Here is a 12,998-nt window from a genome sequence, read left to right on the forward strand (position 1 = left end):
TAACTCTACAGTTCTATTCCCACCCCCATTATATTTATTGAATTTTTCATTATCTATTATTACAGTGCTTTTATATTTTTCGGCTTGTTATTTGCTCAAAGGAGCTATCAACTTCCCTCCCACCTCATGGTTACCTTAACTATTTCTATTTCACAGCATTTCTATTTTTTCCTGTTTACATTATATCCATCTCAATTATCAAATTTTAAATAAATATGTCAAAAAGTACATAACCTCAACATTACAAGTTTCTTAAGTCAATCCTGCTAGTGTTATTAAATGTTTACAATTATCCTTCAAATGTCATATAAATTTACTCCAGTCTTTTTGGAATGTTTGAACCCGCTGGTTTTGGATTTTCCCGGTCAACTTTGCCAACTCTGCATATTCAATCATCTTCATTTGCCACTCTTGAATCGCTGGTAACTCACGTTGCTTCCATTTTTGAGCTAATAAAATCCTTGCTGCCGTTGTTGCATATCTGAACAGCCTTTAGTCTTTCTTCAGGATTTTCTCACCTATTATCCCCAATAAAAATGCTTCTGGTTTTTTAACAAATGTATTTTTGTACATTATCTTTAACTCATTATACGGTGGTACCTCGGGTTAAGAACTTAATTCGTTCTGGAGGTCCGTTCTTAACCTGAAACTGTTCTTAACCTGAGGTACCACTTTAGCTAATGGGGCCTCACGCTGCTGCCACGTCGCCGCCGCGTGATTTCTGTTCTCATCCTGAAGCAAAGTTCTTAACCCGAGGTACTATTTCTGAGTTAGTGGAGTCTGTAACCTGAAGCATCTGTAACCCGAGGTACCACTGTCCCAGTAAGCTTTTACCTTACTGCACTTCCACCACATGTGATAAAAATTCCCTTCCTTTTCTTTACATTTCCAACATTCCTTACCAACCCTACGATTCTATGACCAACAGCACTGCATATTGCATCAGCAGTGGTGTGGATGGTTTGCCTCACTCACCTCTCAGCACTACACCTTCAAATAGCATAGGCTATTTGCAGGCTAACAGGCAGTTTGTCAAAGATGTGAGACATGGGGCAGTTATGGAAGGGTGTCCTTTTAGTCACACACATTTGTAGGCTGAATTGGGGTGGCGAGGAGATGAATGGAACTTGAACAAAGCTTGCATTGTGAGGGCTACATTAGGGAAGAAAATGAGCAATAGCAACAAAAATAAATGGAGAGAAAGTGTTTTGGGGTTTGTTGGTTTGTTTGTTTGTTTGTTTGGCTTTCTTTATTTTCTCAAGTTACCTGAATATTCATTTGTGGGGGCAGGGCTTTTTTTCAGCCAGAAGTCACCTGAACTCAGTACCGGCACCTCTCAGGTGGGAGTCATTGCCCTTATAAGAGAACAAGGAAGGTGTTCATTGTGAGTGCCAGCACCTCTTTTTCTAGAAAAACAGCACTGCTTTGGGGTATATTTTCCCAAGTGCTTACAGGGCTGTTGATTACCTTTCTTAAAACTACCCCAGGCTGGTGGGATAGCAAGATATTACTGTCCAGAAATGTTGCTGAACCCAAGTGATGGTTGCTAAAGAATAACACCATAGTTTGTATGATACACCCATTTGAAAAGGGGAGAATTTAAACACAGCACCCAGGCTAAAGTCCAGAAGATTCGCTTCTTGCGTCATTTCCAGAACATATTTTATGCTAGCTGTTTTAGAAAAGGATTTGCCCCGATCCCTTTGTAATTGTCCAACACAGGACCAGAGGGGTGTAGCCTTTATTTACAGAAGCAAAATAAGAAAGGAGATAATATATTTCGCCGAGAGTTGACGTGAGGTTATGAGCATGCACACACATGCAGAAAGGCTTCTACAATGTCAGAGTGAATGCAATTCACAGACAAGAAGGAAATAAAACTGATAGCACCACTCGAATTCCCATGAGAAAGATTGAATCTATAAACCCGTGTGTGTATGTGTGTGTGTGTGTGTGTGTGATATTGCTGCTACAGAACCATGTATGGATGATAAACCTTTACTGCAATATATATCAGAATGAATGCATATTTATTAGAATATGCATCTGAATGAATGTATATTCAGAGTTAGGCATTCTGCTTTTGCTGTATGCTTGTGCTCAAACATAGAATTTTGTTTTTGTATTTAACATAACAAGCTAATGGTCACATCACACAAACTGCAACAACGTGCAGGTTCCAGTGTCACCACTGGATCCCGTTTGTTTTTTTTTAAAATGATGTTAGCTTGCCCAAATCCCTATGCCAAGGCAAAGACCATCATAGCTCTGCCAGAAGTTTCATCTCCCTCATGATGAAACACACAGAGATGATCCTACAGTTTCTTTAACATTGATTTCCATTGCTCAAGTACTTGTGTGGCAACGTGAGCCTCATTCATTTTCACTATAAGGTTGCAGTTGAAATACCAGAAATGATGTTCCAATCCCCCCCCCCAAATTAGTATAGTGATGGAAAGGAAACTATCATGCTGGAACTGCCTAAAAGATTACACCGACAACGCAGACCCTTTTATTTTTTACATTTCTACACCACCTTTCCTTCAAGGTAGTCTACACACTTCCCAAATGAGTGCATTCCTGCAGAGGCTGAAATCTCAGACACGTGAGCTTTGAGAGTTGGATGAGCTATCTGCCATACAAAGAAAACCATGCACTAATCTTGAATGATTCGGATGTTCTTCCTCGTATCTAACCTCCTATGACCTTCCTGCCAGTCAGCTCTACTGACTTCTCCACCATCACTGAAAACATAAATGCTCTGTCTTGGGAGACGACAAATGTAAAAAAATCTGAGAGGATGGAAATGCATTCACACCACTGCAAGAGACTAAAACATGTTTATGCATATCTAACGGACATTTGGCGCTGCCTTGGGAGCAAATGGCTCCTATAAGATCATTCAAATCCAGTTTCGCTAATGTGCTCCCAGAAGCAAGAACAGGCACAAGTGATGGTGAAAGGAAGGGGAGCAGTGCAAAAGAGACATTCGATCCAAGATCCTTGTCAAGCTAAGAAATGTGGTTTAAGGCATTCTTGCCATAAATAAGATTCATGGGCGACAAGATTGCACCAGTTCCCACAAGAGCTCTATAAAAAGGCTGCGGTGGTGAGGCAGTGTGTAGCATCCCTGTACAAGCACAGGGGTCGGCAAACCTCACCGTGGAGCTAGTAGTGCTGTCAGGGAACAAGATAAACTGCCTCTGCCTCTTGGGCAGGTGAGTCACTGAAACACAGAGGAAGGCTGAGGAGGGAATTCTAGCTTTGCACACCCTGGCTAGAGGGTGCATGAAATATGTCCTAGTGGGAAGAAATTCCGGAGATCAGAGAGGCACCCAGGAAGGAAGAAAAACAAGGAGCATATTGGCTACCCTAATGAAAACAAAGGCTGATTATATAGAAGAGAGCAGCCTAAAGCAAACCATTAGAGCCCATTTACACAGATGAAGGACTCAGTATTAAGTTACAGAGCAAGGTTAACAGCACCTGTGCCCCCAGGGACAAAATAAGGAGGCACAGGAGACTGAAAAAAAACAACCCGTGTTGCAAAAGGAGGCACAACCAAAATTTGTGTTGGGGGAACAAGCAGACAAAGTACTGCATGTGTGCATCTACGGAAGAACTGCAAGGCTTTGTGATCAAGCCACTGGGCTCGCCCACCTGCATAACAGGACATGACCGTTCCAACAACTCCAGTACTGTACATGCATGCTTTTTATTAGATCTTATTTTTGAAAAATAAGGAAGAAGGAAATATTATGCAAGGTTCTCCCCCCCCCAAAAAAATATGAACACTTTTGAATTATGTGCACGGATAAGCCACACACATTGCACAGGACTTTCCCCCAAAGGACAGGTGCGTTTTATCCTCACACCCACCGCCAGGCACATAATGCACTTCCTCTCCCCAGATGCCATTTCCTACATGACTCGCTCGCCTCGCCGCTTTTTCTCGACACCCCCAAGCAAAACACCCCAGAATTGCACCCGTCAGGGCGCCGCGCGCAAGGCTCGTCTGTATCCATTCGCGGCTCCATCTCACCGGGTTGCGGGCTGCCTGGAGCTTCCCTGCGGTGGGTGGGCGCTGTTCCCTCGCTAATACAAGCCTTCAAGTAACGGGCCCTGAATGCAAAGCGATAATAAAGCGAAACTTCCCGGAACGCGATAGGGAGAGAAAGGGGAATGATTTTTACGCTCACCCTCATCACAGTGCTGGGGATTCGCCCGCTTATTATTCCCAGTTTGGCGATGTCTCCTTAAGAGCATCACGTACATCCATACACATTGGTGGTACGTGTAAAACAATCACTGGCAGAACTGTTTAAAAACCAATAACAACAGAAAGCGCTCCATCATCCACGTTGGAACCGAGATGCCAAGACGAAGAGCACCAGCTGCCCCTCACCCTCACGCCACCGCTTCCCAGAGAATCCAAAGCAATCGAGGGCAAGCAGGAAACTTACCTGGAGGGCATCCCCCATGTGGAGAGAGGCTGCTGCGAAAAGCGCAGCAAGAATTATATTCCAAATATGAAGGCGGGGACGGAGAGGGCACCAAGCAGATCAGCTCCAAAACGCACCGGATTTTGCGTCAGGCAAAGGTGTCCAAGCCTAACCGGGGTGCGCAAAAACCATCGTTGCGAGGCAGAGGTACCACAATAATCCAGGCCCGAGGGAGACCAAGGGGCCAGGTTCTCCCAGGTGTTCTTGCCAGCATCTTCCCTCCTCTCCAGCAGATGCCCTCTTCCCGGAAGGGCGATGCTTGAACATCCCGGAGGCATAAATCCAACGCAGCGGGGTCCTTCCTTGTCCAACGGGGAAGATGCGTCCAGGTCGTGGGGGCCACAATAACCCGCATCCCACCCTTTGCAGACACTCGGGGTTTAGGGGTTCTGCCGACCTGCAGCAGCCAGCCGAGAAATGCGCACGATCCTCCGCGATTTGTGCCCGGCGAGGCGCGCGCTCTCTGTCTCTCTCCGGGCCAGCCCCAAAAGAGCGAGAGCAGCTCCCAGCGCATCCAGGCACCCGGGAGAGAAAGCGGCTGGAAGAAGCAGCCCGCTCGCGGGATCCCGGAGCGGCTCGCCTCGCAGCGAGGAGGCGCCGAGAGGTCCACCCCCACCTTAGCCATGCCCCTCCTGCCGGACCCCGCCGGCCGAGCGCAGCCCAAGCAGCAGCTCCGGAGGAGACGCGCTCTCGCCGCGAACCAGGCAAACGCACGCCCTGCCCACCTCCCTCCCACTGCCCGGGCTCGAGCCATGCCTGCTTTTATATACTCCGCAGCCGCAGGCTCGCTCGACTGCGGCAAGCCGAGGCAGAGAGCATCACGGGAGTCGTAGTTTTTCCTCTCCCTCCGTCCCTCCCTCTTTCGCCACTTTCCAGTTTATATACTTCGTTATTTAAACGTGATGATGATAGATAGATAGATAGATAGATAGATAGATAGATAGATAGATAGATAGATAGATAGATAGATAGATAGATAGATAGATAGATAGATAGATAATGAAATGCAACATAACCACAACGGGGCTTACTTGTGAGTAAGCATGCACCTGGGCTGTGCGGCTAAGCGAATTTATGCACCGGGCACACGAAAAAAAACTACCGCAATTCTGACGTCACGCTATGTCCTTGACGCAGCAGTACTAGCGCCGTTTTTGTACCCCATTCATGTGCGGGGCACAGCGAAGTCATTTAGAACGGGGACTGCTGGTCCCATTTCCTGTTGGTCTTATTCCTATAATTCATAGGAATTGGATGAATTTTTTAGTCTTTTGGGGACTACACGAATCTAAAATAGTGCAGAATGCAAGGAGTACTTACTTTATTTGTACAAGTTAGAAATTGGCTTTTTTTAAAAAAAAAAAGTACATTTAATAAATATGCTGAATTACAGATTCTGTTTTATTCAATGTTTCTGTGTTCACAGTAAACCTATTGAAATTAATGGACATGACTAACTTAGGTCAATTGATTTCAATGGATCGACTGAATAGAACTTTAAGGCAATCCTCATATACTATTTTTTTTTTTTAATGATTGGTTTTGTGTGGTGCTGTCTGCTGTGATCCACCCTGAGTAATTTCACGTTGAAGGGCAGGGTTTTGGAGATAAGATAAAATACAAAAATAAACAAAAATATTTTAGCCTCTCTCTTATTTTAACTTCTTGACCATTATATTTAAGAATCCCTCCCCCCATTCATGTTCTGACAGAGAAATAAAGGGATGGATGCTATTATCTTCAAACTCTTACAATTAAAGAATGAGCAAAACACTAGCATCTCTCTGAGTTTTCTTGGGGGGGGGGACACAAAGCTTTCCCCCAAATTTCCTCTCATCCATACAGTTTCCAGTTGGGCACTCTGCAGACTTTTGTTTTAGGGATCATTTTACACCCAGGGTCCCTCAGACCTTGTGGGGAGCGAGACTATATTGGGGGGGGGGATGAACAAATTCCTATGCCCCGCAAATAACCCAGAGATGCATTTTAAATAAAAGTACACATTCTACTCATGTAAAAACACCAGGTAGGCCCCACAAATAACCCATAGATGCATTTTAAATAAAAGGGCAAATTCTACTCATGTAAAAACACGCTGATTCCTGGAAAGTCCGTGGGCCAGATTTAGAAGGCGATTGGGCCAGATCCGGCACCTGGACCTTAGTTTGCCTCTCCATGTTTTACACCAAAAATGGTTTAGCTTCAAAAAATGTGGCGGCAAGCAGCACTGTAGATAAGAACAGCTATTTAAAACACACACTACCAATAAGGCAAGAAACCTTTGCAGTGACCAGTTAGCAAGGAGAAATAATGGCATCAGCTAGAGAGGTGACAGATGATAATTTGATATTTATAGTCCTCCTGCAAGGTGTTAGGTAATGCTTAGATGGGAATTCCTGTCACTCACCTGCTAAGCATTTAAATTGTTTCCAGACTTCTCAGATACACTTCCAAGATGAAAATGGAACCAGATCTCTCCCCCACCCCACCCCCCCATATCTTACTGTAAAACCGCTCCAGGAAAGTTTGTAGTCCTTAGTGAACTTAAAGGCCGGCTATGCACACATGGTTGGTTATTGGATGAATTCAGAAACTAGGGAAAGAATGGCTGCGATGGCTGCAGACAAAACACACATCCATGGCATAGTTTTCAGAGATGAGGGGTCAAAGGGGGGAAATGGGTCCAGCTTACTTGCTAGGCTCCAGGTTCTTGAACCCAGCAGCAGCAGGCAGAAAGAGCTGGGTGATTTGTCACAAAGGAAGAACAGGTTTGGGCTGCCCATTGCAATGCTAGGGTTCAAACAGTTCTCAGATACCCGTACTCGCCTAACCCCACCTGGAATACCCATCGGCAGTGGACCAGAGTCCCTCCATCTTTTGAAACACTTCCTGTGAGCATCTTTCTTTCCCTGACCAACTGATTTGCATTCTGCACTGTAATATCAGCCTCTGCAGTCTCCAAAGTGAGCACATGCCTGGTCGTCCCCACCCCCCAATGCATGGCAGATTTGGCAGAAAGCCAAACTGCACACAACTTTTAAAAGCTGAATGATCACTATCTCAATGTCTACTTCCCACTGCCTAAGGCAGGGATGGGAAACTTGTGGCCCTCAAGATATTGTTGGGCTCCCAATCAGCTCCAGCCAGCATGCCCAATGGTTAGGGCTGACGGGAGCTGCAGCTTGGAGGGCCATAGGCTCCTTATCCCTGGCAGCTACAGAAAGATCTTCACCTGCAGTGTTTAGGACTCTGATCCCAAAGCACCATACTTGGAAGGATGTTCTATGCGTCCAATAAAACGTGTTACGGACCAGGATGAGAGTGAGAGAGAATTCTGCTCGTTCTGGAACAATGCCCTTCGGTACCTTATGCTCTGGTGTTTTTCAGCACATCATGATCTGCTTGGTAAACCCCTAGTTTTCTTTGCAAGCCCACAAGCCTCTGCCAGTTGAGGCCTCTGTCTGCTTATCAGCCAGTCTGTCAAAAGCATCTTTCTTCTGCTCTCTTGAGACCTACGATTACCTGTGGCTCACACAGGATGGGCACTCCACAAGGCTCTCATCCCCCCCCCCCCGCCAAGGAGACCTCCAGGTTAAATAGAATAAAGGATGCTTTGAATTGCTCATGTGAGCCTGTGGGGAAAACGCCACTAATTCTTTGTATCTTAGCAACATCTGGTTGACATATTATTCAGCCTGCGGGCTTGCTTTTTTCTTTTTTCTTTTCTTGGCAATCATGCTTAATTTACCTGTTTCGTACATCCTTTATCTTGCTTTTTCAGTGGGTGCCTTCGCTCCTTTCCAGCCCATTTTAGTAATTAAAACATTTGCTTCCTCCAGCCCTCTCTTTCGCTCCCTCCACAGCTTTCCCTCCCCATCTCAGCAGTGGTTAAGGAATGCGAAGGAGGAATGCTGTCCTCTTACAAGGAGGTTGGAGAAAGGGAGGAGACTATCACTTTAAAACAATGACTTTATGTTTCCAGCCAAAGCTGTAGTCACGCAAGGCGCTCTCTGTGTGTGTCTGTGTGTGTGTGTGGAGTATAAACAAACTTCTGAAAGCCTTTTTCAGCTCTCTGTACATATTGAAAGCATCCAGCTCTCTGGAAATGGCACAACGGACACAATGTTTAGCGCACAATTCAAATCCCCACAGATATAGCGTCTCCCTATACAACACTGCAAAAAACAACAACCTCTCGGGTTTTGTACAGCTTGCTTTGGTCAGCTCCTGGCTGCCTTTGGCTCTTCCAACTTTCCTTCTGGCAGTCTCTTCTCAGCCAGACCTTTCGTCTCTGTCCAAACCACCAGTGCAAAAGCTGTTCCCAGAACATGCGGCATCAGATCCTGACTTTCCATCCAGCACAAAGCCCTTGCCCTCACCTGTGAAGCTTTCTGTGGCATGACCTCACCCCATATTCCCTCCCCTTATTTCTCATGATACCCTTACTGCGAACTTCGCTTCCCCAACTTGCTCACTCTCATCAGCATAGCTCCTTCTTCTTCCCATGCTTCTCCATCTGCCTTGAACTCCTTCACAGAACACTTCCTTCAAATCACTCCTTGAAATTGGAAACTTTTGGCTTGACCCAGTGGTGAGGAACCTGTTGTTTGACTCTGAATCCCATCTGCTCCTGCCAACATGGCCAATGGTGAAGAATCGTGGGATCTGCAGTCCAGCAACATCTGATGAGAAACAGGTTCTCCACCTCTGATATAGCCAGTTAATTCGCACCTCCAACTGAAACAAATCTGATGTGCATGTAACTATCAGCACCCATTTATTAATTTCTTTGTTATGGGTATAGGAACATAGGAAACTGCCTTATTCCAGACCAGTGGTCCATTTTAGCTAAGTTCTGTCCGCATTGGCCAGAAGCAGCACTCCACAGTTTTAGACTGGCCTTTTAGACTGGCCTTTCCCCCCAGCCCTACCTGGAGACGTCAGGGTTTGAACCTGTGACCTTTTGCATGAAAATCACGTGCTCTATGACTGAGCTACCTCCCCTTCCCAATACCCCACCCATCCTCCAAGGACTTCAGGACAGCATACATGCTGCTCCCGCTTTCTCTTCACAACAACCCTGCAAAGTAGTTGAGAGAGAGAATGGCAGAACCAAGCTCACTTAATGAGCTTCACAGGTAAGTGAGGATTCAAACCTGGGGCCTCCCAGTCTGACAATCACATCTCTGCTGGATTGGACAGGTTGTTATGTTTATATAACAATAACAAGGATTCTCTCTCTTCAGACAACATGTCACTGGGTTGAAAGCATTCATTACTCTGTATAGTTAACACACTCATCCTAGTTTTCATCAGAGCTGTTCCATTTGCAAAGTGCTCAATGCCAACGACACTATTAGAGTCATAGAGCAGGAACAGCTAATATGATGCCCTTCATTCATTGTTGGACTCAAACTCCCATCAATCCCAGGCCTGTGGAGCCAAAAAACTTCCCCACACCTGACTTATAGCAAAAGGGAAAGATGTGATCACATCACTGGTCAACAGTGGTCAACAAGCCAAGAGTAGTTGTCAGCATCCTCCATAGTGGGATACAGAGGTCAGAGCCGTCTTTCCCATAGGGCTTAGTGGTGTGTTGCGCCAGGGCACTGGCCTCTCAGGGGCGCCCCAGCAATTGGGGGAGCTGCACAGTTTTGCCACGGAGGCTTGGGAGGGGTGCAACTTCACTCCCAAGCCTCTGCGAGGTTGCAGAGACCACAAAACACCAGTCTTGAAAGATCTACATTGGCTCCCAGTACGTTTCTGAGCACAATTCAAAGTGTTGATGTTGACCTTTAAAGCCCTAAACGGCCTTTGTCCAGTATTCCTGAAGGTGTGTCTCCACCCCCATCATTCTGCCCGGACACTGAGGTTCAGCGCCAAGGGCCTTCTGGCGGTTCCCTCACTGCGAGAAGCCAAGTTACAGGGAACCAGGCAGAGGACCTTCTCGGTAGTGGCGCCTGCCCTGTGGAAACCCTCCCACCAGATGTCAAAGAGAACAACAACAACCAGACTTTTAGAAGATATCTGAAGGCAGCCCTGTTTAGGGAAGCTTTTAATGGTTAACAGACCACTGTATTTTAATACTTTGTTGGAAGCCACCCAGGGTTGCTGGGGAGACCCAGCCAGATGGGCGGGGTATAACTAATAAATTATTATTATTATTATTGGGAGGGAAGCTGCACTCTCCTCCCGTGAAGGCTTGGGAGAGGCAAAACTTCACCCCCAAGCCTCTGTGGGGATCACTCCAACACTATCCTTGGTAATTTGGGGGCGCTGGGGGGATATTTGACCCCGGTGCTGCATCTGCCAAAGATGGCCCTGACAGAGGTGTCCTTACTTTCTTTTCCAGGCTGCTCTCCCTGCCTGGGGGAGAAAATAGCTTGACCATAGGGAAGAAAGAGAACTAATTACCTTGGGCACCTGTGAGGCTAAATGGCTCGCTTTTGGTCGGGCGTAGCGTGGGTTGCTGGCGCCTGGGTGAGGTAAGTGTTGTGCCCCCCCCCCAGTGGACTGGGCAGTGGTTAGTTCCTTTGGGGATTGTTTCCTTAGCTGGCTATCACCCAGTCTCTTCCTTTATATACTGTAAGCCTGCAACTTACAAACTTTTAGCTTGTGCACATTCAACTTTACGTGCGTGACTAAAATAAAATAAAATAGGTGGAAAGGGGGTGGGGTTGCAGGAAAAAATGACTTTGGCAATCCCACCCGCCATTGAACCCAGTTGGTTTTGACTATACATAATTTTGGCTTTAGGCACGACCCCAAAATATATCGCCTGCATAAGGCTTACTGTACTGGGATAGGGATGTGTGATTCCAGCCTCTGCTATTGGTATCTCTATAAATTCTGCCTTCTTCTTCTTTTGCTTTATATTATTTGAAGCAACCTTCCGAGCTGAGATGGATTTTTAAAGACCTACTCCTCAACCCTAAATGAGGAGCTTGGACTTGAAAGGCTGGGGCTATTATAAAAGGGAGATTTTTAAGGGGGGAAAAAAGAGGGGTGCTTTTCAGGGAGTCCAGTGATTTAGTGTCTCGTTTCTCTGCCTCCCTCCACTCTTTTGCCTCCTGCACAAGGATCTATTGAGAAGCCACAGAACAAACGCTCCCTTATGAAGCTCAGAGGGAGAGAGAGAAAGAAAAAAAAAAAATCTTCTCTTTGGTTTGTCTGAAACAGCTGCCTCCAAGCACGCTATAGTTACTCATTAACCAGGTCTCCTAAGGCGCTGGAGGGGGGGGGCAAGGAGAGGAGGAGAAAGAAGTCGAAACCTACCCTCAATAAGCTACTCCCCCTCCCCTCCACACAAACACAAAATAAAAAATAAATCAGGTGTCCTGGGAAATAAAAGTGTGGAGAGCAGGTGGCCTCTTTGGACAATGAAATAATGTGCAAGGAAAAAGGGGTGTCTCTGATCTCTCTCTTTCTCCTAGGCGCCTGCCTGGCAGCTCCAGAAGGCAGAGGGAATGATAACATTGCTGGGAGTGTTCAGGGAGAGGGAGACACAAAAGGCATCCGATTATTAAGAGGGGAAGGCCGGACAGAGGACCGCTTGTGTTCCGTCCCGCTTGATGAGCTCAGGATGGGATGAAGGCGTCTCTCTCTCTCTCTCTCTCTCTCTCTCTCTCTCTCTCTCTCTCTCTTCCTCTGCTGGAATTTGGCAGCCCCCCCTCAACATTAGAGACTCTTCCCCCCCTTTATCAGAATGAGGGGAGAACCAGCATCTGGGTTTAACTAAGGAACCAAGTCGTGGGAACCGGTTGTTCCAATGCAGAGTAGCCAAATTGAATAAAATATTGAGGGGGGGGCAGCTAAGCCATGCCCCACATAATTGATTACAAGATGTGGTGCGTGCACACTGTTTGAATGGCAATGTGCATCAACTTTGCGGGGGGCAGTCCCCTCAAATATTTTATTGGGGGGGCTGAAGGGACCTCCTATGCTGCAATGGATTGTTCTATACTTTAAAAACTGCCGTGTGATTCTCGAAGGGCGGCATGTGGATTTAATAAGTAAATAAACAAACCATTTCGGGGGGTTCATACTCTGCAAACAGCTATTTTATTTTATTTTTTAGCATCAAGGGGTATATCAATAAATAATAACAGCTGTCAAGAGAGCAGCTGGGGTGTCCTAAAAAACAAAACACAGAATTGCAGAGTTGGACAGGGAACCCAATGGTCATCTAGAAATGCAGGTTCTCTCCACCCACCCCATATTTTACCCACCCCAAATATTTGCTTACATATTGCAGTTACATATTCTGGCTTTCCTCCCAGGAGCTCAAGGTGACGTCAGTGGTTCTTCCCCCTTCTCCGTGTTATCCTCACAATGGTTTGTCCCATGGGTAGGCAAACTAAGGCCTGGTGGCCGGATTTGGCCCAATATCCTTCTCATTCCGGCCCACAGGCGGCCTGAGAATCAGCGTGTTTTTACATGAGTAGAATGTGTGCTTTTATTTAAAATGTATCTCTAGGTTATTTGTGGGGCATAGGA

The 12,998-nt window shown here is 46.2% G+C and overlaps 1 long non-coding RNA gene across 1 annotated transcript in view; it reads right to left on the minus strand.

Moving 5' to 3' along the window:
* LOC309335106 overlaps positions 1–5,221 on the minus strand; it is a 107,230-nt gene extending 102,009 nt beyond the window's left edge. Inside the window, exon 1 of the long non-coding RNA XR_014153347.1 lies at positions 4,464–5,221. This is a non-coding gene — a long non-coding RNA (uncharacterized lncRNA). The remainder of the gene's footprint in view (positions 1–4,463) is intronic.
* Positions 5,222–12,998: the final 7,777 nt, after the last annotated feature.

The sequence above is a fragment of the Podarcis erhardii genome, assembly GCF_964252035.2.
Source record: "Podarcis erhardii genome assembly, chromosome: 2".
Taxonomy (NCBI): Eukaryota; Metazoa; Chordata; class Lepidosauria; order Squamata; family Lacertidae; genus Podarcis; species Podarcis erhardii.